The 23,867-nt window shown below is 43.3% G+C and overlaps 1 non-coding gene across 1 annotated transcript; it reads right to left on the bottom strand.

Annotated features, from left to right (window-relative positions):
• Positions 1–16,299: 16,299 nt before the first annotated feature.
• On the bottom strand, positions 16,300–16,406 carry LOC112084989. Its single transcript, XR_002898634.1, has one exon. It is a non-coding gene; the product is annotated as a small nucleolar RNA R71 (small nucleolar RNA).
• Between the last annotated feature and the right edge of the window lie 7,461 nt (positions 16,407–23,867).

The following is a 23,867-nucleotide window of genomic DNA, read 5'->3' as shown; positions in this document are numbered from 1 at the left end:
ATCATTCGATTCACCTTATAAAAGCTTAATGAATGTGAAAGAGTTGGGAGAGAGGAGAACTTGTGGAGATTCCTTATTGACTTGAAATATATCTGAGTATGGCTTTGCATTGCATAATTGAGCATGAACTTGAACTCTCATTGTGATCACTTCTCTCTAAAAGGAAATATGAACTCCCGTTGCATCCAACCTCTTTCTCTCATTTGCTCTTTTTTCTTGAGGACAAGCAAAAAACAAGTGTGGGGGAGTTGATATGTCTATATTTTGCATCATTAAAGATTCATTTTAGAGTCCAAATCATGTGTTTTCTCATTCATTTTAGGTCATTAGGCGTCAGATTAGGCTCTAGGGTTTGCATTAGGTCCCAAAGAGTTTTGCATGGTTTGGAGTCTTTATCAGGTGCTTTGGAGGCTATTTGGAGCTCAAGAGGTGCGATCAGGAGTTGAAATGGTGAAGAAGAGGTTTAAAAATGGTGAAAACTACTTGGCTGAATTTATCGGCGAAAACTCGTACCGGCTGGATCAGAATATCGGCTCAAAATGCTATCGGGTGGTCTTTATCGGCTAAAAATCATTACCGGGTAAAAATACCATCGGGTGAAGTTTTATGCCGAGACGGGAAAGTTTTATCGGCTAAAAAACTTAACGCGGTACACATTTCTAGGATATTTTCCTTACCGCGGGAAGCATTTCTTGGATAAAACCCATTTTCACCCGCGCGCATCAAAGATTTCAATTCCGGGTAATCTTCTGGTCCGAATCAGTTAACTAGGTCTTCATCATAGTTGGAGGTAATCAAGTCAAGATCCCAGAACAGTTAGAATCACAGAATTCGGAGCAGTGAGTGGAGAGATATCGCCACCAGGAGACACACCTGGCTCGCATGCATTTAAAGAGCCGATCCGATGGGTTTCAAAGATTACGTGGACGATACCTTTCCAGCTCGAATCAGTCTACAGAGCTTCAGTTTTGAGTCAAAGAAAGTGAGCTCTAGTGTTTTGAAAAGAAAAAGTCTAGCCTCTAAATGAAAAGAAAAGAAAAGAAGCCCAAGAGGAAATATGAACTCCCAATGCATTCAACCTCTCTCTCTCATTTGTTCTTTTTGCTTGAGGACAAGCAAAGGATAAGTGTAGGGGAGTTGATATATTCATAAATTGCATCATTTAATGTACATATTCTAGTCCAAATCATGTCACATTTGCATGCATTTTAGGTGTTTAAGCATTGTTTTAGGACTTAGGAGATTGCATTAGGGCCAAGAGAGTTTTGCATGTTTTGGAGTGTTAAACAGGTGCTTTTGGAGTTTATTTGGAGTGGAGGATGTGATTCAGATGAAGAAATGGAGTTGAAATGATCAAAAATGGTGAAAAGGAGCAATTTTGGGTTTCTCGGCAAAATGATATACTGATGGCCGAAGATTCTCGGCCAAAATCCTTCCCGCGGGTAGCTTTCTCGGCCAAAAACACGTACCGCGGTCAAGTCTCTCGGCCAAAATTCTCGGGTGCAGATACATTTCCGAAATCGCGTCACCGGAAGCTCTTGCCGGCAGATTCAGCTGTCGGAGTCTTCATAACAGTTGGCGATAACTGAGTCAAGAGTTCATAACAGTTGGAATCAAGGCATTTGGACCACGGAACTGAAAGATATGGTAATCGGAAGACGAACAGGTCTCGCACTCATTCCGGAGCAATCCGATACCCCTGAATGATCGCCTGTCCGGGGAGCCTTCCGGTCCGATTCAGACGGCGGGTGCTTCACAGAAGTTGGAGAGCATTGCATCACGGTCTCTTAGAAAGTAGAATCGTGGAATTCGGACGCGTGAGCAGAGAGATAAGCTTGTCGGAAGGAACCCCAGTCTCGCAGGTATTCCGGACCGAGCAGATCAGTTCTAAAGGATGCGAAGGACGGTGCACTTCCAGGCCGATTTAGTTTCCGGGTCCTTCATGAGAACCAGAGACATTTGAGTCTTCTTTCCAGAACGTCCAAGAGCATTCAATTCGGATCTATGAGCAGAAAGATACGGTCTCCGGAATGGACACATGTCTAGACGCCTCTCTCTGGTCGTGTACATGCACTGCAAAGATGTGCCCTCCAGGAAGTCTTACACTTCCCAAGCACCGAAGCTTCCTTCACCAAAGTTGGAGATAAATGAGTCCTCTGTCTTCTGCAACCAAAATCATTCAATTCGGACAAGTCTCATAGGAGTTAGACTCTCCGGAATGCGAAGTGGTCTAAGCTGCTCTGGATGCTGCGAGATGGTCTTGCGACTTGGTTAACCCGCAGGCCTGAAGATGAACGCCTGAATGCTGATGCTGCGAGTTGATATGTGCGGGTAAACTATCACTGGAAGAGGTCTGAAGCTCAAGAGCAAGAGAAATGCTAAGTCCACAATCGTGCGACTTAGGCATGCGAGTTAGCCGCGCCTGGAACTATGCCGCACGATCACTCGCAAATCACTCCGACTTGAGCCTGCGACCTAGGTGCAATAGAGACCAACCCGCACAGTTTGTACATTCCCCAGAAACCGCCTTAGACCTGCGAGTTGGAGAGGAAGGAGACCAAGCCGCAGCAACACTCGCAAAACACTCCTACTTAGGCGTGCGGCTAAGACAAGGCGATTCAGGCTTCACAAGACAAGTCTTCATCTACTGCGACTTAGGTGTGCGACCTGGGACATACTGGACTGACCCGCAGGATTTGCACTTGACCCAACTGAGCCGGGTCAGTACCCAGTTTGTCCTGGGCTGACCCGGTCCATTAGCACTAGGTATATATAGTTTTTTTGGGAGAAAAACCCCGGGATATCATCTTCTCTCTTAGTTTCTCTCTAGTTTTCTTTCCTTTTGAGTGTAAAAACGTTTTTGATTAAGAGATATCTGAAGGGATTTGATCATTCCAAGTCTGTTTCTTATCATCTCATCATCTCATTTCTACTTCTAATCATGATTAACATCATCTCTTGCAAAAGATTAGATGTGTTCTTCATGATTAGTGAGTAGTCATCTTTTAAACTTCTAGGTGTGTAGATTAGGGTGCTTAGATGTTTGATTGGTGATGTTTAGGGTTTAGATTCTCATTCCATTTCCTTAGTTAGTTGCTCCTAATGCCAGATTTCCTTGGGAAAGTGAAATCTGGGTTCATAGGCATTTCATGCACCAAAAGTGTTTGATGAAATGCCTGAATGAGCTAACTTAAGGGTTTATGCCTTTTTCATCATGGGAATGATTGTTAAATGCATGAATGGCATATTAGAACTGTTTCTTAATGCTCATTGATTCATATTTCACAAATGATGATTTGGTTTGAAAATGGATTAGTGTAGAGGTTAGTGCCTTCATGAGAGGATTAATCTAGATTAGAGTTCTAAGTTAATTGGAATTTGAGATCATGTGATGCTTGCTTTATCTTTCTGTATAAGATTCAGTCTTTCTTAGCTCTTATTTTGATGCACAAAGAGGCTGTCTGGTCATGTTAGACTTGGAACCTTATGCTTGTTAATTGCTTATTCACTAATGGGAATTAGTCTTGAATTGGTAATTAACAAAGGGATTTCTGTCATGAGAATGAATTAATCTGAATTGGAAGTCTAGACTAAAGATTTGCAAGTGTTGCATTGTTTGCTTAGCATCATGAATTCACATTTAAAGCACCCTAATCAATGATCACATCTAGAGGTTTAGCTTTCTTTTTATTTGAATTTGAGTGTTTGTTTAGTTTCTCTTGCTTGTTTAATTCTTAATTACTGTTTGTTCTTGCTTGTTTTGTTATATGCTTTTAGATAATCTTGGTTACCAACTCATCTGCTTATTAGACTTGGATTAAGAATTGATCCTCATAGTTCTAGTGTCTAGAATCTCTCCATTTGGATTGATACCTCAAGTGCTACAATGACATGAGTAGTTGAGGAATTGATCAAGGATTGAAAAATTCCTACTATCAGGTTACTACACCAAAATTTGAGCTGAATGAGTAATATTGATCGTGGAATTGGTTTCAAAACAATTGGAGTCGTGTGCTGAAAGTTATTACAACCGGAAGACTAGTTGATCAGTCAAGCCCAAGGAGTTGCGATACGCGCTAAGTGTTTCTGCAAGCCTTGGCATCATTACCTCGACATTGCTTAGGCCGAGGCTCATCCCCTGAACCTCTTTGGACTAGAACTCGTGCTAAATCCTCGGTGCATCAAGATCGAGGCATGCATGCTGGAGAAGCAAAGCTGAAAATGACTAAGTGTTGGACGTGAACCTCGGCTTCAAGACCCTGGTATTGCATGTCGGACTTCATCTGCCTGGAGCCCTCGACTACCAAGCACCTCGGCATTGCATGCCGAGGTCCCTTGTCAAAATCCCAGATTCAAGAACATGTTGACTCAGAGAATACACGTGAAGATGGATTAAAGACTAAGGTTCATGCATGTTCTTGACGTGTTCTTCATGAGATCTTCATCCTGATCTTTGCTCACGTGCACCCTTCATCATCAAGACCTCGGCTTCAACCTCTCACACACCGAGGTGCTCCCCCGACGACCCAAGAAGAGCGCTCAGTACCCGGTTTGTCCCGAGCTGACCTGCAACACTTATCCCTCACTATAAATATATTTTAGGACCAAAAACCTAATCATCTTTATCTTATCTTATTTCCTGCCGGTTTTAGCTTTAAGAACTTGCCTCTTTTGTGAAACATGATTAATCTAATCCGATATCTCGTTTTCACGTGAAGATCTTGTTCTCTTTCATTTCTTTTATTCACCAGCATCAAAGCTTCTAATCATGAGCAGCTACATGTCTTGCAAAGGATTTAGTGAGCTCGTTATGATTAGTGAGTATTCCATTTAAGAGGCTTTAGATAGGTAGATTAGGGTGTTTCTATGATAGATTAGGGAGTTTAGGGGTCTAGTCTGCATGTTTCATTCCCTAGCCGATCAGCTCTCTAAGCTGGATCCAAGAACATAACTTGCTGTCCAGATCTAAGACTTTCCTCCCATCAAAAGTATTTGAGGAAATGTCTGAACCAATCGGTTAGGCGTTTAAGAGTCTTTCATCGCGAGAGTGATAGTTTGTTCTTCTTAAATGACTTATTGAACTGGATCCTAAAGCTGACTGATTCATGCTTTTCAAAAGGGATTTTGGTATGAAAGATGATCAGTTTAGATGTTTAATACCTTCATGAGAGGATTAACATATTTTGAGTTCATGTTAAAAGAAATTGCTTGATAATATTGATTCATTAACTCGCTAGTCTAGCTTGGAAACACCCGAGTCTTTTATCCTGTCTAAAGCCTCTGCCTTTATCATCTATTATCATCATCCGATCATTTGTTTGTTTGCCTGCTACCATTTGCATCTTCATCTAGTTTAAATATCATCGCTTGCTCTATTTTTGTTCTTTCTTGCATTTCAAGTAGATTAGTTACCAAAAATCTTGTTTGATCATCTTGACTTAAGTTAATGAGCAACATAGATTAGTGCCTCTCCACATGTTTGGTTTGATAACCCCTTGTACTACAAGACAGGGGTTGATACCTTTATAAAGAGTCCCAAAACTCTTAGTTATCATGCATTGAACCCACTCAGACATTGATGAGATCATTTTAATCTCATATCCTCTCCCTAGCCAAACCTGCTTGTTTAAACATTGCATCATTTGATCCACTTTGTTGAAAGCTTAATGAATGTCAAAGAGTTGAGGAATATGAGAACTTGTGGAGATACTGTTGAGTTGATACATCAGAATATGGTCTTGCATCGCATATTGAGCATGAACTTGAATTCTCTTAGTGGTCACTTCTCTCTTTGAAAGGAAAAATGAACTCCCAATACATTCAACCTCTTTCTCTTATTTGTTCCTTTTGCTTAAGGACAAGCAAAGGACAAGTGTGGGGGAGTTGATATGTTCATAATTTGCATCATTTAGGTTGTATAATTCATTCCAAATCATGTTTTATTTCATGCATTTTGGACCTTTAGGTGTTGTTTTAGGGCTTAGGGGTTGCACTAGGTCTCAATGAGTCTTTGAATGGTTTGGAGTGTTTATCAGGTGTATTTGGAGCTATTTGGGGCTGAAAAAGTGAAATCAGGACAATAAATGGTGATCAGAGCTTTAAAAATGATGAAAACAACCTTTTTGAGGTTCTCGGCGATAGCCTGTACCGCAGGAAGCTTTTTCTCGGCAATATTCATGTACCACAGGTAGAATTCTCGGCCAAAACACATACCGGCTGTTCAAGGTTCTCGGCCAAAAATCTTGGGTGCAGATACAACTCCGAAATCACGTTACCGGGAGGTCTTACCGGCCTTTTCAGTCTCCGGGGTCTTCAGAAAAGATAAAGATAATTAAATCTAGATTTTCAGAACAGTTGAGATCGATGAATTTAGAGCAGCGAGCTGAAAGATACGGCCACCAGAAGATAGACCTATCTCGCATCCTTTCCAGAGCAACGCCGATACGAGTTAAAGAATGCTAATCCGGGGAACCTTCCAGTCCGATTCAGCTTACAGGGTCTTCAGCAAAGTTGGGGATGATCAGGTCACGGATCCAGAACAGGTAGAATCATTGGATTTGGAGTCGTGAGCAGAGAGTTAAGCTCACCGGAAGACACACCTGTCTTGCTACAGTTTCAGGACCGATCTGATAAGTCACAAAAATGGCGTGGGACGATGCCTTTCCAATCTGATTCAGTTGCCGGGGCCTTCATCAAGATTCAAGGGCATTGAGTGCTCTTTCCAACATCTGAGATCATCCAGTTTGGAGCTACGTGCTCAAATATACCATCTCCGGAGTAAACACTGGTCCGGAAGCCTCTCTTTGATCGCTTCAATGCACTGCTCAGATAAGCAATAAGCAAATCAGGGAACCTTCCACTTCCCAAGCGCTGAAGGTTTCTTCACCAAATTTTGATATGTTTAAGTGCTATTTCCACTGCTGCTAAAATCAAGCCATTTGGATCTATATCCAGGAAGTTACGTTCCCCCAAATGCGAAGTGGTCCGAGGAGATTTGAAGTCTGCGAGATGGTTTTGCGACTCGGCTAACTCGCAGCGCCTAATGGATAAATTCTGGGAACTGAGCTGCGTGTGGAGATGTGCGGGTAAGGTAACCCTGGGTGAGGTCAAAGGCTCCCGGGCAGGAAAAATGCTAAGTCCACAAGTGTGCGACTTGAGCATGCGAGTTGGCTGAGCAGTGAACTGAACTGCACAAACACTCGCTGTTTTCAGCGACTTGAGCATTCGATTTGGGACTAAAGGAGGACCAACTCGCACACTTATTATCTCCAGAATGCGTCTTGGTTGTGCGAGTTGAAGAGAATAAAGCCTGAACAGCACAAACACTCGCGGTTTACACCTAGATAGGCATGCGGCTGGGGCTGAAGGATTTAAGGTGCACAAGGCTGTTTCTATAGCTGTGCGACTTGGGCCTGCGACTTGGGAAGCACCTGGCCATGTCGCACACTTGACATGACCCATTTGAAGCCGGGTCAGTACCCAGTTTTTCTTGGGCTGACCCGGTCCGCAAGAGGTACTATATATGTTTTTTAGGGTTTTTTCCAATGGACAACCTCTTATTCCCTTAAGCTTTTTGCCTCTTTTGTGAAAGAACACCTTTGGAGAGAGATATCTCCCATTTTCTGTCTGATCCAAGAGAGTTAAAGAGTTTTAATCATCTTTCCATCATCATCTATCTTATCCATCTTCATTTCTAATCTCTAATCATGCTTAACTACTCTACTTGCAAAGGTTTAAGAGAATTAAGTATGATTAGTGAGTAGACTCTCTTTAAGCATCTAGGTGTGTAGATTTAGGGTGCTTAGATGTAGATTAATGATTGTTTAAGCTTAGATTCTCTTCTCCTTTCCTTAGTTAGCTGATCCTAATGCTAGATCCTTGCACATCACTTGGGTCTAGAATCTGGGTTTTTCATGCACCTAAAGTGTTTGATGAAATACCTGAATGAGAGCTAACTAAGGGTTTATGCATTAATGCCATGATGATGTTTGTTAATTGCATAAATGACATATTAGAGTTGATTCTTAATGCTTGCTAGTTCATATTTCACAAATGGGAATTTGGTTTGAAAATGGATTGGTATAGAGATTAATACCTTCATGAGAGGATTAGTCTAACTTTAAACTCTAAGTTGATTGGATTAGAGATCATGTGATTGCTTGCTATGTCTTTCTGTATAAGATTCAGTCTTTCTTTGTTAGAGATTGTTTGGTCACTATTTAGGCTTGGAACATTATGCTTGTTGATTGCTTGGTTATCTCTAATGGTTGTTAGACTTGATTAAGTGATTTGCAAAAGGATTTCTATCATGAGAGTGGATTAATCATATCATGAAGCCTAGACTAAAGAGTAGCAAGTGTTGCATTGTTTTTTAGCATCATTAGTTTGCATTGAAAACACCCTAATCAATGACCACACCTAGAGGCTTAGTTTTCTCATCTTGTTTATCATCTATTATTTGCTTCTTGTTTTAATTATTGCTAGTTTGTTAATCTTGTTTAGTTTCTTGTTTTAATTACCTGTTCAAACCAAACCTCAATTGTTTGCTTGAATTAAGTAACAGATCACATAGTATATTGTCTAGCTTCCACATTCTTGGATTGACACTGATAAGGCCATCGAACCATCACCAGACCCAAAGATCGTTCCCGAGCTCAAAGAAGCACCAATGACCCATTCTAAAGCAAGGAGGCTTAGAGAAGGGTTCAACTTTGCCGTGGAATCATTACTAAGTACCATGGAACTTGGAGATGCATTCAAAACCGTGACTCAAGAGCAACACTCGCGAGACGGCCCCAAAGGACCCGATTTAGACATTATGGAGGGTTTCGCGCGTTTGAGCCTCAAAGAGAACCCGCCTCAACTAGAACCAGGTATGCATGTTTGTTTGACAGGAAATGGAGCACGGAACACCAAGAATATCGAAGAGACCGCATTGGATCCTCAAGATACAACCGTTTCAAGACTCAGAGCCGATAGCGAGCAAATGAGACAAGAAGAGGAACATGAAGTGGGACGCGTGAAGATACTTGAAGAACTCGCAGGACACGACGTTGGCAGGACCCTAGACGAAGAAAAAATCAAGACTAACAAAGAAAACCTCAAGGCTAACGAGCTAATCAACGACGTAACAAGCAAGCCCACAACCGGCCGTAACCAGGTATTTTCCATTTATACGATCTGTGCAGGTAACATGGGAGTATCCTAGTGGTGTCTATCACACTAGAGATCATCAGAGGTGCACGGAACATGTCCAGAAAAGGTTGCACACGTTTAGTTTCTTTTCCTTTTTATTTTTAAGTGAACTTTCCATTTTTGTGTCCAAATGAGACGCTTTGCCATTTTGCTTTATTTCTTTTTACAAGTCCTGTTTTATTGAGTCGTTAGTGTCGTTTTTATTCATTGAGTCAAACCCTAGAAGGTTCAAAGCTGACGGACTGTTTATAAAGTCCCACATGCAGCTCTTGTACTTCAACCTTTTTCCCGATATCAATAAAATAACGCCGTTTTCCTCTTAGCTTGTGCTTGAGAGACTTTGTTTGTGTTCTTGCGTGTGAGATTCACCAAGAGACAAGCCGCAGTATCAGAGATCCTCCATCATCTCTGTGGTGCCTTCGTTCCACTTCACGATCATTAACCGATCCCTCAAGAGAGAGCGTTAAAGCCAGCTTGACAGATCCCACCTCGATTCAAGCCTTGTGAAAGCAAGCCTTGTCTTACCATTCTCACCCACAGATCCACACGAGAGAGCGTGAAAGCCAGCGTGTTGATCCCACCAAGCCATCAATTCCGCAATCTTAAAAGCCTCACCCGAGTCTTATATCATTTTTGGTATCAGAGCCAGAGGTTCCTGCCTTTGGTTTTCTATCCCTTGCATCCTTTCATTTGATTCATACTCGTTTAGTTTATCCTTGATTCATAAAACCGAAAACCCTAGAAAAATTTAATTGCTTTCATATGTAATAGTTAAAAAAAAAAAGAATCTGTTGCCTTGCTAGCTTTTAAGACCGTTAATTCTTGTTCTTTGCAAACAAAAATTTGAAAACCCTATAAAAAGTTATTTAGCTTCATTTAAGTATCGAGTTACATAGTCTAGCATTTTGTTATCATTCCTATTCGGTGGTACTTTTGACTAGTTGTTGTTTTTGTTGAGTACAAGGACACCAAGTAAGATTAACTAGTACCATGGCCGAAGGAGAACCTGTTCCAAACGATTCTCTTGTCCAAATGATGACCGCAATGAGAGAGGAGCTGAGGAACATGATTCAACAAATGGGAAATATTCATCAAGAACTCGGAGCAAGAATAGATCGAGTTGAGGCACAACCAAGGAGAGCCCCAGTTCGAGGAGCACAAGTACTAGCCGGAGACGCGAGTGATGATGAAGAGTCGCCGAGCTAGAAGATGAAATTCCACCTGACCCTCTTCAACATCGACAGTAGAGGAGGCCGGATCATCTAAGATGAAATCCAGCTAGGGTAGTAGATACCCGAGAGCAAACTCATGATCTCAAGCTAACGCCTCCTACTTTTGCAGGAAAATCGGATCCCGAGGCATACTTGGATTGGGAGAGGCGACTAGAGCACATCTTTGAGTGCTATGGCTACGCTGAACGCAAGAAGGTGGCTGTTGCGGCTGCACAGCTCACGGATAATGCCTTAGCGTGGTGGGACAGAAACGTAGCCCAGAGAAGGAGGCAACGTTTTGGACCAGTCGTCACTTGGAGCGACATGAAATTCCTCCTACGACTTAGGTATGTACCTGAACACTACCATAGAGACTTACAAAAGCGTTTTCGCAAATTGTTTCAGGGAAACAGAAGCGTATATGAGTGTTTTGAGGAGTTTGAGAAGCTGATGAACTCGTTGGAGTTAGAAGAATTGGAGGAAGCCTTGATGGCGCAGTTCATCGACGGTTTACAAGAAATAATAGCAAGAAAGGTAGAGAGAGCTCAATATAGTGGATTACACGAGCTATTGCATCTTGCCGTTCAAGTGGAGCAGCAAATCAAGCGCAAGACCACACAAGCCAACCATGGAACGCCAACAGCTCTAAGCCGGTACACAAAGGCAAAGCCATGGAGATTGAATCGAGATTCAATGGCAAAAGCACCGAGGCTCCCAAGTTCAACCAAGCCGAGCAAGGTAAGTCCTCTAACCCCACCTCAAGAACTCGTGACATAACGTGTTTTAGGTGTCAATGCAGGGGTCACATGTCAAGGGAATGCCCAAATCAGCGAGTCATGATCATTACCCCTAGTGGTGACGATGAATCGCAAGATGAATAAGAAGATGAATCTAACGACATGGAGGAGGAGGTTGAATATCCGGATACTGGTGAACTCTTAGTGACTCGCCGAGTGCTAAGCGTTCTAGTTCACCCTGAGGAAACAGCCCAAGGAGAGAACATATTTCATACTAGATGCACCGTCAAGAACAAGGTATGTAACCTTATCATAGATGGTGGTTCATGTACTAACGTGGCTAGCAAGTATATGGTGGGCAGATTAGGTCTTGAGAAAACCAAGCATCCTTGCCCATATAAGTTAAGGTGGCTAAACGACCAGACCGAGCTCAAGATCTCCGAGCAAGTGTCCATACCGTTTAGTATCGGCAAATACCATGATCAAGTCACTTGTGATGTGGTACCCATGCAAGCAGGACATCTATTACTCGGTAGACCATGGCAATTCGACCGAGCCACGAACCATAATGGCCGCACCAACCATTATTCTTTCATGCACAAGGAGCGTAAGTACAATCTCGCGCCTCTAAGCCCCACCGAGGTACATGAAATGCAAGTGCACATGAACAAAGAATCCGAGCTAAGTAAAAACAGTCTTTATTTATCATCTAGTGATGTTTATAAAACCATGAGTGCCAATGGCACCGTGCTACTAATGATGTTTAAAGAGTGTTTAAGCGCATGTCTAGGTGACTCTGAGATACCACTTGAAGTACAATCTATCCTGAACAAGTTTAAGGATGTATTTCCCGAAGAGATACCACCAGGATTGCCACCACTTCGTGGAATAGAGCACCAAATTGACTTAGTTCCCGGGTCAGCCTTGCCCAACAAGCCAGCTTATAAGATGAACCCCGAGGAGACTAAAGAGCTAGAGAGACAAGTACGAGACCTAATGGACAAGGGTTATATCCGTGAGAGTCTCTGTCCTTGTGCTGTGCCGGTTCTCTTAGTACCAAAGAAAGATGGTACTTGGAGAATGTGTGTGGACTATCGTGCCATCAATAACGTCACCATCAAGTATAGGCACCCCATTCCACGCCTAGATGACATGTTGGACGAGCTAAGCAGATCCACAATCTTCTCAAAGGTGGACTTAAAGAGTGGATACCACCAGGTTCGAATGCGAGAAGGAGACGAGTGGAAAACCGCATTTAAGACCAAGCAAGGCTTGTATGAGTTGTTAGTTATGCCTTTTGGCTTGACTAATGCATCAAGCACCTTCATGCGCCTTATGAACCAGGTTCTTCGAGCTTATATAAGTAAACTCGTAGTTGTTTATTTCGATGATATACTTATATATAGTAAGAACCTTAATGATCATCTTCAACTCCTCGAACTAGTGCTTAAAACACTTCGCAAGGAAGGCCTATATGCTAACCTTAAGAAGTGCACATTTTGTACTAACAAGCTTGTTTTCTTAGGCTTTGTAATAAGTGAACAGGGATTGCAAGTAGACGAGGAGAAGATCAAGGCAATACGCGAGTGGCCTACACCAACTACAATCGGTCATGTTAGAAGTTTCCATGGTCTAGCCAGCTTCTACAGGCGTTTTGTACGAGATTTCAGTACGGTGGCCGCCCCACTCACCGCAGTGATCAAGAAGAATGTGCCATTCTCATGGGGGCCAGCCCAAGATGCAGCTTTTAAAGCCATGTAGAGCCGATTAACACAAGCACCTGTCTTAGCCCTACCCGACTTTGGTGAGATGTTTGAGGTGGAGTGTGATGCCTCTGGGGTGGGAATTGGAGCTGTGATACATCAAAGAAAGAGACCAGTGGCATTCTTCAGTGAAAAACTTAGTGGAGTGATATGTTCATAATTTGCATCATTTAGGTTGCATAAATCATTCCAAATCATGTTTTATTTCATGTATTTTAGGTCCCTAGGGTTTGTTTTAGAACTTAGGAGATGCATTAGGTCCCAATGAGTCTTTGCATGTTTTGAGTGTCTATCAGGTGATTATGGAGCTGAAAAGATGAATCCAGGAGGTGGAATGGTGAGCAGAGCTTGAAAAAGTGGAAAACTTGAGTCTATGGAGGTTATCGGCCATTCTCGCTGGCCAGGAAGGTTTTACCGGCCATTTTCATGTACCGCGGGAAGCTTTACCGGCCATTTTCACGTACCGCGAATTAAGTATATCGGCCAAAATCTCCGGGTGCGAACGAGTCTCAGAAATCACCTGTCCGGGGAGCCTTCCGGTCCGATTCAGATGGCGGGTCCTTCATAGAAGTTGGAGAGCATTGAAGCACGGTCTCATAGCAATTGGAATCGTAGAATTCGGACGCGTGAGCAGAGAGATAAGCTCGTCGGAAGAAACCCCTGTCTCGCAGGTATTCCGGACCGAGCAGATCAGTTCTGAAGGATGCGAAGGACGGTGCACTTCCAGGCCGATTCAGCTTCCGGGTCCTTCATGAGAATCAGAGACATTTGAGTTTTCTTTCCAGAACGTCCAAGAGCATTCAATTCGGATCTATGAGCAGGAAGATACGGCCTCCGGAATGGACACATGTCTAGACGCCTCTCTCTGGTCGTATACATGCACTGCAAAGATGTGCCCTCCAGGAAGCCTTCCACCTCCCAAGCACTGAAACTTCCTTCACAAAAGTTGGAGATAAATGAGTCCTCTGTCTTCTGCAACCGAAATCATTCAATTCGGACAAGTATCACAGGAGTTACACTCTCCGGAATGCGAAGTGATCTAAGCTGCTCTGGATGCTGCGAGATGGTCTTGCGACTTGGTTAACCCGCAGGCCTGAAGATGAACACCTGAATGCTGATGCTGCGAGTTGAAATGTGCGGGTAAACTATCACTGGAAGAGGTCTGGAGCTCCCGAGCAAGAGAAATGCTAAGTCCACAATCGTGCGACTTAGGCATGCGAGTCATCCGCGCCTGGATCTATGCCGCACGATCACTCGGAATTCACTCCGACTTGAGCCTGCGACCTAAGTGCAATAGAGACCAACCCGCACAGTTTCTACATCCCCCAGAAACCGGCTCAGCCCTGCGAGTTGGAGAGGAAGGAGACCATGCCGCAGAAACACTCGCAATTTACTCCTAGATAGGCGTGCGGCTCCGACAAGGTGATTCAAGCCTCACAAGACAAGTCTTCATCTACTGCGACTTAGGTGTGCGGCCTGGGACATACTGAACCGACCCGCAGCTTTTCCCACTTTATCCATTAAAGCCGGGTCAGGACCCGGTTTGTTCCGGGCTGACCCGGTTCGTTTTTAAGAAGGTATAAATACTTTTTAGGGTTTTTTGGGGGAGAACTAAGTTTTATTCCCTTTGTCTCTTGCCTTTTTGGTGAAAAGACTCCATTAAGAAGAGAAATATCTTTATTTGAGTGTTTAATCAAGAGAGTTTAAGGAGATCTGGGTGTTTAAAGCTGTTTTCTTTTGAATCTATCATCTCCATCTCCATTTCTCATCATTAATCATGCTAATCTACTCAACTTGCAAAAGTTTAAGAGAGATTAGTATGATTAGTGAGTAGTCACCTTAATGAGGTTCTAGATGTGTAGGTTAGGGTGCTAAAGTGTTAGATTAGGAGTGCTTAGGGCTAGATTCATTGATTCATCTCTCTAAACAGCTGTTCTCTATGCTAAATCCTTGATAATCACTTGAGATCTAGATTCTGGGAATTTCATGCACCAAAAGTGTTTGATGAAATTCCTGAAAGAGTTGTGTTAGAGGTTTAAGTAATTTTTCATCATGGGAATGATTTGTTAAATGCTTGAATGATCATTAAGAGCTGTTTGTTAATGCATATTGATTCATGTTTCACAAATGGGAATTTGGTTTGAAAATGGATTAGTATAGGGGTTAATACCTTCATGAGAGGATTAACCTAGATTAGAGTTCTTAATCATTTGAATCATGTCTCATCATTGTCATTAGCATTTCTAGTTTAACACCAAGGCACCCTAACCAACTATCATGTCTAGAATCTCATGCCTCCATCATATCATATTCACATCATTTGTCATTGTCATTTGTCTTTAAACCTGTTTATGTTTATAGTTGTCTCTAGATTAATCAAAACCTATTCTTGTTTGCTTGAATTAAGAACTTGATCATATAGCTTAGTGTCTAACACCACATCTGGATTGATAAACCTCTTTGTACTACATTGACAAGGGGATTGATAGCCCTGAGACCCTTAAAAGTCCTATCTATCAATTGGCGCCGTTGCCAAATTGTGGTTTGATTAGCATTAAGCTCTGATCTGTTCTTGAGATCAAGTGCTTACTTTCTTGTTTTTACTGATTCCTTTCAATTTCTGTTTGTGATTTCAGGTATATGAACACCAGGTCTAGATCAAGAAGCTGCGGTCCTCCTTTTCCTCTAAACGATAACATCAACCTTCTGGTACCAAGGAGGAGAAGAGACAGACGTGGTAGACAACTTGATCAGACTGAGATGGCAGACCAAGCAGATCACGTGGTAGATATGGAACAACCAGTTCAGGAGCAACAAGCTCAAGGTCAGGGAGCTGGTATTGGAATTGGTCAGGGGTTTCACCAAGGCAATGTTCAGCAGGAACAGGTGCACCACCAACAAGCCTATGTCCACCAGGGACAAGCTCAGGCTCATCAACAGAGGCATCAGGCCAATGTTCAACAAAGACACCAGGTGCACCACCAACCCCACCCTTTCCAACCACAACAAAGAAGATATGAGCAACCCCAAATATATGTTGGCGAGAATGACAGGGCCAATGCTCATCAGTATGGAGCTGGTATTCAGGCACCACCTGTGCAGAACAACAACTTTGAAGTGAAAGCATCATTGCTGAATATGGTCCAGAACTCAAAGTTCCATGGGTTAGCAATGGAAGATCCCTTGGAACACTTGGACCAGTTTGATAAGGTGTGTGATCTGACCAAGATTAATGGAGTTTCAGAAGACAGCTTTAAGCTAAGACTATTCCCATTCAGTCCCTGTGACAAAGCTCATCAATGGGAGAAGAATCTTCCAAGAGGCTCCATTCAAACCTGGGAGCAATGCAAGCAAGCCTTCTTATCTAAGTTCTTCTCCACCTCAAGAACTGCAAAACTGAGAAACCAAATCTCTAGCTTCACTCAGCACAGCAATGAAAGTTTTGGTGAAGCATATGAGAGATTCAGGAGCTACACAAACCAATGCCCACACCATGGGTTTAGTGAGGCTTCTCTTCTCAGCACACTGTATAGGGGAGCTCTTCCCAAGATTAGAAACCAGCTGGATACTGCTTCAAATGGGAACTTTCTGGGTAAAGAGATACATGCTGCTTTAGAGCTAGTGGAGAACTTAGCATTGAGCAATGATACTTATGGTGAAGACTATGACAGATCAAATAGGTATGAAGGTTCAAGCTCAGAACAGAGGCTCACCAGAGAAGTTAAGGAGTTGAGGAGTGAATTGGACAAGCTGAAATTCACCACTCAGAAGCCAATGCATTTTGTTGGAGAGTATGAGGAACCTTCTCAAATTTTTGAGAACATAAGTGAAGAAGGTCTTACCCAAGAGGAGCTCAACTACATTGGGAATCAGAGGTTCCAAAGATATCAGTATGGTAATGCCAATCCAAACCTCTCTTACAGGAACACCAATGTAGCTAACCCACAAGACCAGGTCTATCCCAATTCTCAAGCTCCAAAGAACTTTGTTCCCAAGCACAACTTTCAAGGGTCATTCCAACCCAAGAATCAATTTGGTCAGAATCAGAGTTTTGGTCAGCAACAGCAACCATTTCAGGGCACTGGTTACACTTCACAGCAGCCAAAGGCACCACCAGGGTTTGGTCCACCACAGTTCCAACAGCAGGCGCCGGTTCAACAACGTTTCAGCCACCAATGGTTCAACAGCAGCCACAGATGGGTACAGATATGGTTGGTATTCTGCAACAACTACTTCAGGGTCAACAGACTATGCAGCAGGAAATCAAGGAACTGAAGCAAAACCAGGCATCAAGCTCAAGGAACCAAGGTCACCTACCTGGAAAACCAGAACCCAACCCCAAGGAATATGCCAAGGCCATAACACTGAGGAGTGGCAAGGAGTTACCTGGTATTGAGAACAACAATGTGATCATTGAGGACAATGATCAACCTGAGGGGGAGGCAGCCTTAAAGGATGATCAAGTTGCTGAGAAACCAAGGTCAGAAAAGGGTAAAGAGGTAGCAAAGGAACCAGAACCAGAGAAGAAGTATGTGCCACCACCTCCATACCAACCCAAGCTCCCATTTCCAGGGAGATTTAAGAAGCAACTAGTGGACAAGGCAAGAGCTGTATTTGAGAAGGCACTCAAAGAGACACCACTCACAATGCCTCTCATTGATGCATTCTTAATGATGCCAAAGATGGGGAAGTTTTTGAAGGATGCTATTCTGAACAAGACAAAAGAGCTTCAAGGCATGGTAGTACTAAGTCATGAATGCAGTGCTATCATTCAGAGGAAGTCCATTCCAAGGAAGTTAACTGATCCAGGGAGCTTCACAGTCCCCTGTGCCATTGGACCTCTTCTATTCTCTGGATGTCTTTGTGATTTAGGAGCATCAGTCAGCTTGATGCCATTCTCCATAGCACAGAAGCTGGGCTTTAGAGTTTTCAAACCTTCAAAGATTTCTCTTATCCTTGCAGATAGATCAGTTAGATTGCCTGTTGGTATGTTGGAAGATCTACCTGTCAAGATAGGTGGTTTTGAGGTTCCAACAGATTTTGTTGTGCTGGAGATGGATGAAGAGCCAGTAGATCCTCTTATCTTGGGCAGACCATTCTTAGCCACTGCAGGAGCTATTATTGATGTGAGAGGTGGGATAATAGAGCTTCAACTTGGGTCTGAAAAGCTCAAGTTTGATGTGAATGAGATGATGAAGAAGCCCACCATTGAAGGTCAATGTTTCTATGTAGAGACAATGGATCAGTTGGCTGATGAGTTGCTTGAGGAGCTGAACACAGAGGATCCTCTTCAAGCTACTCTGACTCAAGAACAAGGAGACAATGGGCTCTTGGCTGAAGCAAGTGAAGGGTATAAGCTGTATCTGGACAATGCAAGAGAGCTGGGTCCTGAAACAAGGTTTGTGGAGCTGGAACAGAATGGCACTGAGGTTTTTGCAATCCAAGAATCAGTCACCAGCCAAAGCAGCTTGGACCAGGACTGGAATGAGGCTGATGCACCCTCTGTTGAGCTCAAACCTCTACCAACAGGGCTCAGGTATGCTTTCTTAGGACTAAACTCCACATATCCTGTCATCATCAATGATAGCCTATTAGAGGACCAAGAGAGTGCATTGCTGAATGAAATAAGAAAGTTCAGGAGAGCCATAGGGTATTCTTTGGCTGATATTAGAGGGATCTCTCCTGACATCTGCACCCATAGGATCCACCTAGAGGACCAATCTATGTCCTCTATTGAGCACCAACGTAGACTTAACCCCAACCTTAGGGAAGTGGTTAAGAAGGAGATACTAAAGCTTCTTGAGGCAGGGATAATTTACCCAATCTCTGACTCAAGATGGGTATCTCCTGTTCATGTTGTGCCCAAGAAAGGTGGGATCACAGTGGTGAAAAACGATAAGGATGAACTCATAGCTCAAAGAACCATAACTGGCCACCGCATGTGCATTGACTATAGGAAATTGAATTCTGCTTCTAGAAAAGATCATTTTCCTTTACCATTCATTGATCAAATGCTTGAAAGGTTAGCTAATCATCCTTATTTTTGTTTTCTCGATGGGTACTCTGGATTTTTCCAAATTCCCATAGATCCAAGAGATCAAGAGAAAACAACATTCACATGCCCTTATGGCACTTATGCTTATAGGAGAATGCCTTTCGGTTTATGTAATGCACCGGCTACTTTTCAAAGGTGTATGATGCACATTTTCTCTGACATTATTGAAGAGAAAGTTGAGGTGTTCATGGATGACTTTAGTGTCTATGGCTCCTCCTTCTCGGATTGTCTCTCTAATTTGACACAGGTGTTGGAGAGATGTGAGCAACACAGCTTGGTGCTGAACTGGGAGAAGTGTCATTTCATGGTGCAAGAAGGGATAGTTCTTGGGCACAAGATCTCTGAAAAGGGCATTGAGGTTGATAAGGCAAAGGTGGAGGTTATGGTGAATCTGCAAACCCCCACTTCAGTTAAAGGGATAAGGAGCTTCCTGGGTCATGCAGGGTTTTATAGAAGATTCATAAAGGACTTCTCAAGGATTGCCAGGCCCTTAACAAGACTGTTGTGCAAGGAGGTGGATTTCATCTTTGATGTTGAATGTGAAGAAGCCTTTAAGTTGATCAAGGAGGCATTGGTTAGTGCACCAATAGTTCAGGCACCAGACTGGTCCCTACCTTTTGAGGTCATGACAGATGCTTCTGAGTTTGCTGTTGGAGCAGTACTTGGACAAAAGAAAGACAAGAAGTTGCATGTGATCTACTATGCCAGTAGAACACTTGACTCTGCCCAAGAGAAGTATGCTACAACTGAAAAGGAAATGCTGGCAATAGTTTTTGCCTTTGATAAGTTCAGAAGCTACCTGGTGGGATCAAAGGTCATTGTGTATACTGATCATGCAGCCCTCAGGTACTTGATGACCAAGAAAGATGCCAAACCAAGGCTGTTGAGATGGGTTCTATTGCTCCAAGAGTTTGATATGGAGGTGCTTGATAAAAAGGGGATTGAGAATGGTGCTGCAGACCATCTCTCAAGGCTGAGGATTGAAGAAAAAGTCCCCATAGATGATGCTTTGCCTGAAGAGTCTCTGATGGTGCTCCATTCATACTTGGAGTTTGAGGAAGTAGAGAGCATTCAAGAAAGGAGGATGCCTTGGTTTGCAGATATAGTGAACTATCTTGCATGTGGGGTGGAGCCCCCTGAATTGGATGCTTACAAGAGAAAAAAATTCTTCAGAGATGTCCAGAGATACTATTGGGATGAGCCCTACCTCTATGTTCTGAACAAGGATCAGTTATACAGAAGATGTCTTGCTGAAGAGGAGATGCAACCTGTGTTGCAGGAATGTCATGGTTCTGCTTTTGGAGGTCACATGGGGGCATTCAAAACTGTAGCAAAGGTTCTTCAAAGTGGGTTCTGGTGGCCTACAATGTTCAAAGATGCCCAATTGGTGGTTTCAGCTTGTGATGCCTGTCAGAGGCATGGAAATATATCTAAAAGAAGTGAGATGCCTCAGAACCCCATTCTAGAAGTGGAGATCTTTGATTGTTGGGGGATTGACTTTATGGGACCTTTTATTTCATCCTTTGGAAATCAATACATACTTGTTGCTGTGGACTATGTGTCCAAATGGGTTGAGGCCATTGCTTCCCCTACCAATGACTCCAAGGTTGTAGTCAAGCTGTTTAAGAGCATCATATTTCCAAGGTTTGGAGTTCCAAGGGTTGTCATTTCTGATGGAGGATCCCACTTTTTGAACAAGACTCTGGAAGGTTTATTGAGAAAGCATGGAGTTAAACACAAGATAGCTACTCCATATCATCCCCAAACTAGTGGCCAAGTGGAGGTATCTAATAGACAAATCAAGGCCATTCTGGAAAGGACTGTCAGCTCAACCAGAAAAGATTGGAGCAAAAGGCTGGATGATGCATTATGGGCTTACAGGACTGCCTTTAAAACTCCAATTGGAACATCACCATTCAGTCTGCTATATGGGAAGAGCTGCCACCTTCCTGTGGAGTTGGAGTACAAAGCTATGTGGGCTGTGAAGTTTCTAAACTTTGATATCAAAACAGCTCAGGAGAAAAGAATCATGCAACTCCATGAGCTTGAGGAGATTAGGCTTGAGGCTTTTGAAAGCTCAAAGATCTATAAGGAGAAGACCAAAGTCCTGCATGACCAAAAGATTTTAAAGAGAGAGTTCAAGTGTGGTGATTTGGTCTTGCTTTTCAACTCCAGACTTAAGTTGTTTCCAGGAAAGCTTAAGTCTAGGTGGTCTGGACCTTTCAAAGTTCTTGAAGTGAGGCCTTATGGTGCCATTGTCTTGGAAGGAAAAAATGGTCAGGAATTTGTGGTGAATGGACAGAGAGTCAAGCATTACTTAGTTTCACAAGGGAAAGAGGAAGCTACATCAGTTCCTCTTCTTGATCCACCAGCCTGTTAACCAGGTTCTCAAAGTCAAACTTAGAGACTTTAAACAAAGTGCTCTTGGGAGACACCCCAAGCTTATCTTTGTACATAGTTCTTCTGATTTCTTCTCTTTTCTTTTATGTTTTAGAACTTTCTGATGGGTTTTGTGAGTTGGTCTCAGGTACTAAGTGATCTTTGGAGGACATAGCTCAGTGATGAATGGAAAGAAGCATGTGAGAGAGCTGAGAGAAGTGTTTAAGGCCAGAAAAACGTTTAAGTCCCAAAAGCTGCGGCCTAGGAGTGCGGGTCAGAAGAGAAGAGCCCAGGCCGCAGCAAGGTTCGGAATTTACTCCGGCCTGGGCGTGCGACCTGGAAAGAGGAAGGCCGAGCCGCACAGAAAGAAGAAGGCCCGAAACGTTTAAGTCCCATTTACTGCGGGATGGTTGCGCGGGTCAGAAGAGAGGGAGCTAGGCCGCACGACTATTCGGAATTTACTCCGGCCTGGGCGTGCGACCTAGGAGCGTAGACGCTGAGCCGCACCAAAAAGAAGAAGGCCGAGGGTTCTAAGTGTTAAACCGTGCGACCTGGTGCTGCGGCCTGAAACCCAAGGAGTCTAAGTCGCACGATCGTTCGGAATTTACTGCGGGATGGTTATGCGGCTCAGAAGAACGATGGCCAGGCCGCACAGAAAGAAGGGAAACCCAAAATGCCTAAGTCCCAAAAGCTGCGGGATAGGAGCGCGGGTCAGAAGAAAGATGGCCAGGCCGCAGAAAGACTCGGAATTTACTCCGAGATGGTTGCGCGGGTCAGAGCAGAGGATGACCAGGCCGCAGCATGAAGAGAACGGCCAGAATGCCTAAGTAACAAAAGCTGCGGGATGGTTGCGCGGGTCAGAGCAGAGGATGACCAGGCCGCAGCATGAAGAGAACGGCCAGAATGCCTAAGTAACAAAAGCTGCGGGATGGTTGCGCGGGTCAGAGCAGAGGATGACCAGGCCGCAGCATGAAGAGAACGGCCAGAATGCCTAAGTAACAAAAGCTGCGGGATGGTTGTGCGGGTCAGAGCAGAGGATGACCAGGCCGCACGAAATTTCTTCCGGTTCTACACCGAGACGGTCACACAGCTCGATCCCGACAGTTCCCGGACGCACAAAAGAGAGAAAGGAGGCCGGTCAATGAGAAAAGGATGGGTCAAAGCCTTGACTGGTCAAAATAGATCTATTGACCACCAGTCCAGAGGCTTGACCCTACCCCACACTCTCTCTTCCTCACTACAAACCCGAGTTTGCAACTATCTCTCACCATATCTCTCTCATTTCTCCACCAAAATTGTTGATTCAAAGTGCTCTGAGCTCGTTTTTGAGTTGTTAACATCATCCTGATTGCATTTCGAACTTGTTGCATCTTAATCCCAAGGTATTTCGCCCTGTTGAAACTCATCTCTTTCCATGTTCTTCAATGGTGATTTTTTTTTTTTTTTTTTTTTGAACTTTTTTTTTTGAACTTTAAAGTGTGGAATCGATTTTGATAGGTTGTTTTATAAATGCTAGGGTGCTAGATAGTCTTGGAAAACAGAGCACTTTGTTTGTAATTACCTGTTCTTAAGTAATTACCTGTTCTTGAATCTTGAAAATTGTTGCAACAATTTTTTTCAAAATTTTGAGACTTTTAATATTTTTGAGAATCTCTTGGCAGATGACTGAAAGAACCAACTCTTTGGCCAAGAAGAAGGGCCCTGCATCAAAAGGCAAAGGTTTGGTCTCAGGAACTTCAAAGCAAAGAAACAAAGGTCAAGGTGCAAAGAATACTACAAAGCAAGGAAAGTGTGATCCAGCGCCAAAAAGGACAAGGCCTGAAGGAAGAGCTTTGGTGGTTGCTTCTGGTTCCAAGAAAAAGGGGAAACAGTTGGCTGTGGTATCTGAGAGTGAACAGACTGAAAGTGACTCCGGCAGCTCAGCTGGTGGTTCCCAAGGCACCAATGAAGAGGGATCAAAAAAGTTCAAGAAAACTGAACCAGAAACACCTGATTATCTGGCTAAGTTTCAGCAGATAGAGATCCAGCAAGGGAGATTCCCTGATTTGGACTTTCTGAAGAAGATTGGCCTCTATGAAGATGTCAAGACTTTGCTTGGGAACATGGGTGTTGAGTCACTTTTGGAGATGAGAGAAATCGCTTATGAGCAAGAGTCCCAAGAGTTCTTGGCCTCCTTTGAAGCTTTCATTTACTACCCAAGGGATTCAAGAATCATTCAAGGAGATGGGCTTGGACATGTGGAGTTTACTGTGAAAGGGAAGGAATATTCAGTGTCATTCAGAGAATTGAGTAAGATCTTTGAGTTTTCAACACCTAGAAATGAATTTCTCTCCAACTCGGTCAATCTCAGAAAAGATGAGATCCAACTTCTATGGAGATCAATTGCTTCTGGGAAGTACACAGCTGGAACAGCTAAGGCCTCTTGGATAAGGAATCCAGTTCTGAGATATGTACACAGATTCTCTTCTCACAGCTCTACTTCAAGATGATGTTGGAAGAGTTCACAAGGAGATCTGCTGCTTCTGGG

The sequence above is a fragment of the Eutrema salsugineum genome, unplaced genomic scaffold, assembly GCF_000478725.1.
Source record: "Eutrema salsugineum unplaced genomic scaffold, Eutsalg1_0 scaffold_4, whole genome shotgun sequence".
Taxonomy (NCBI): Eukaryota; Viridiplantae; Streptophyta; class Magnoliopsida; order Brassicales; family Brassicaceae; genus Eutrema; species Eutrema salsugineum.
Note: the sequence above shows the minus strand (reverse complement) of the source record. Positions and strands in the feature narration are given on the sequence as shown.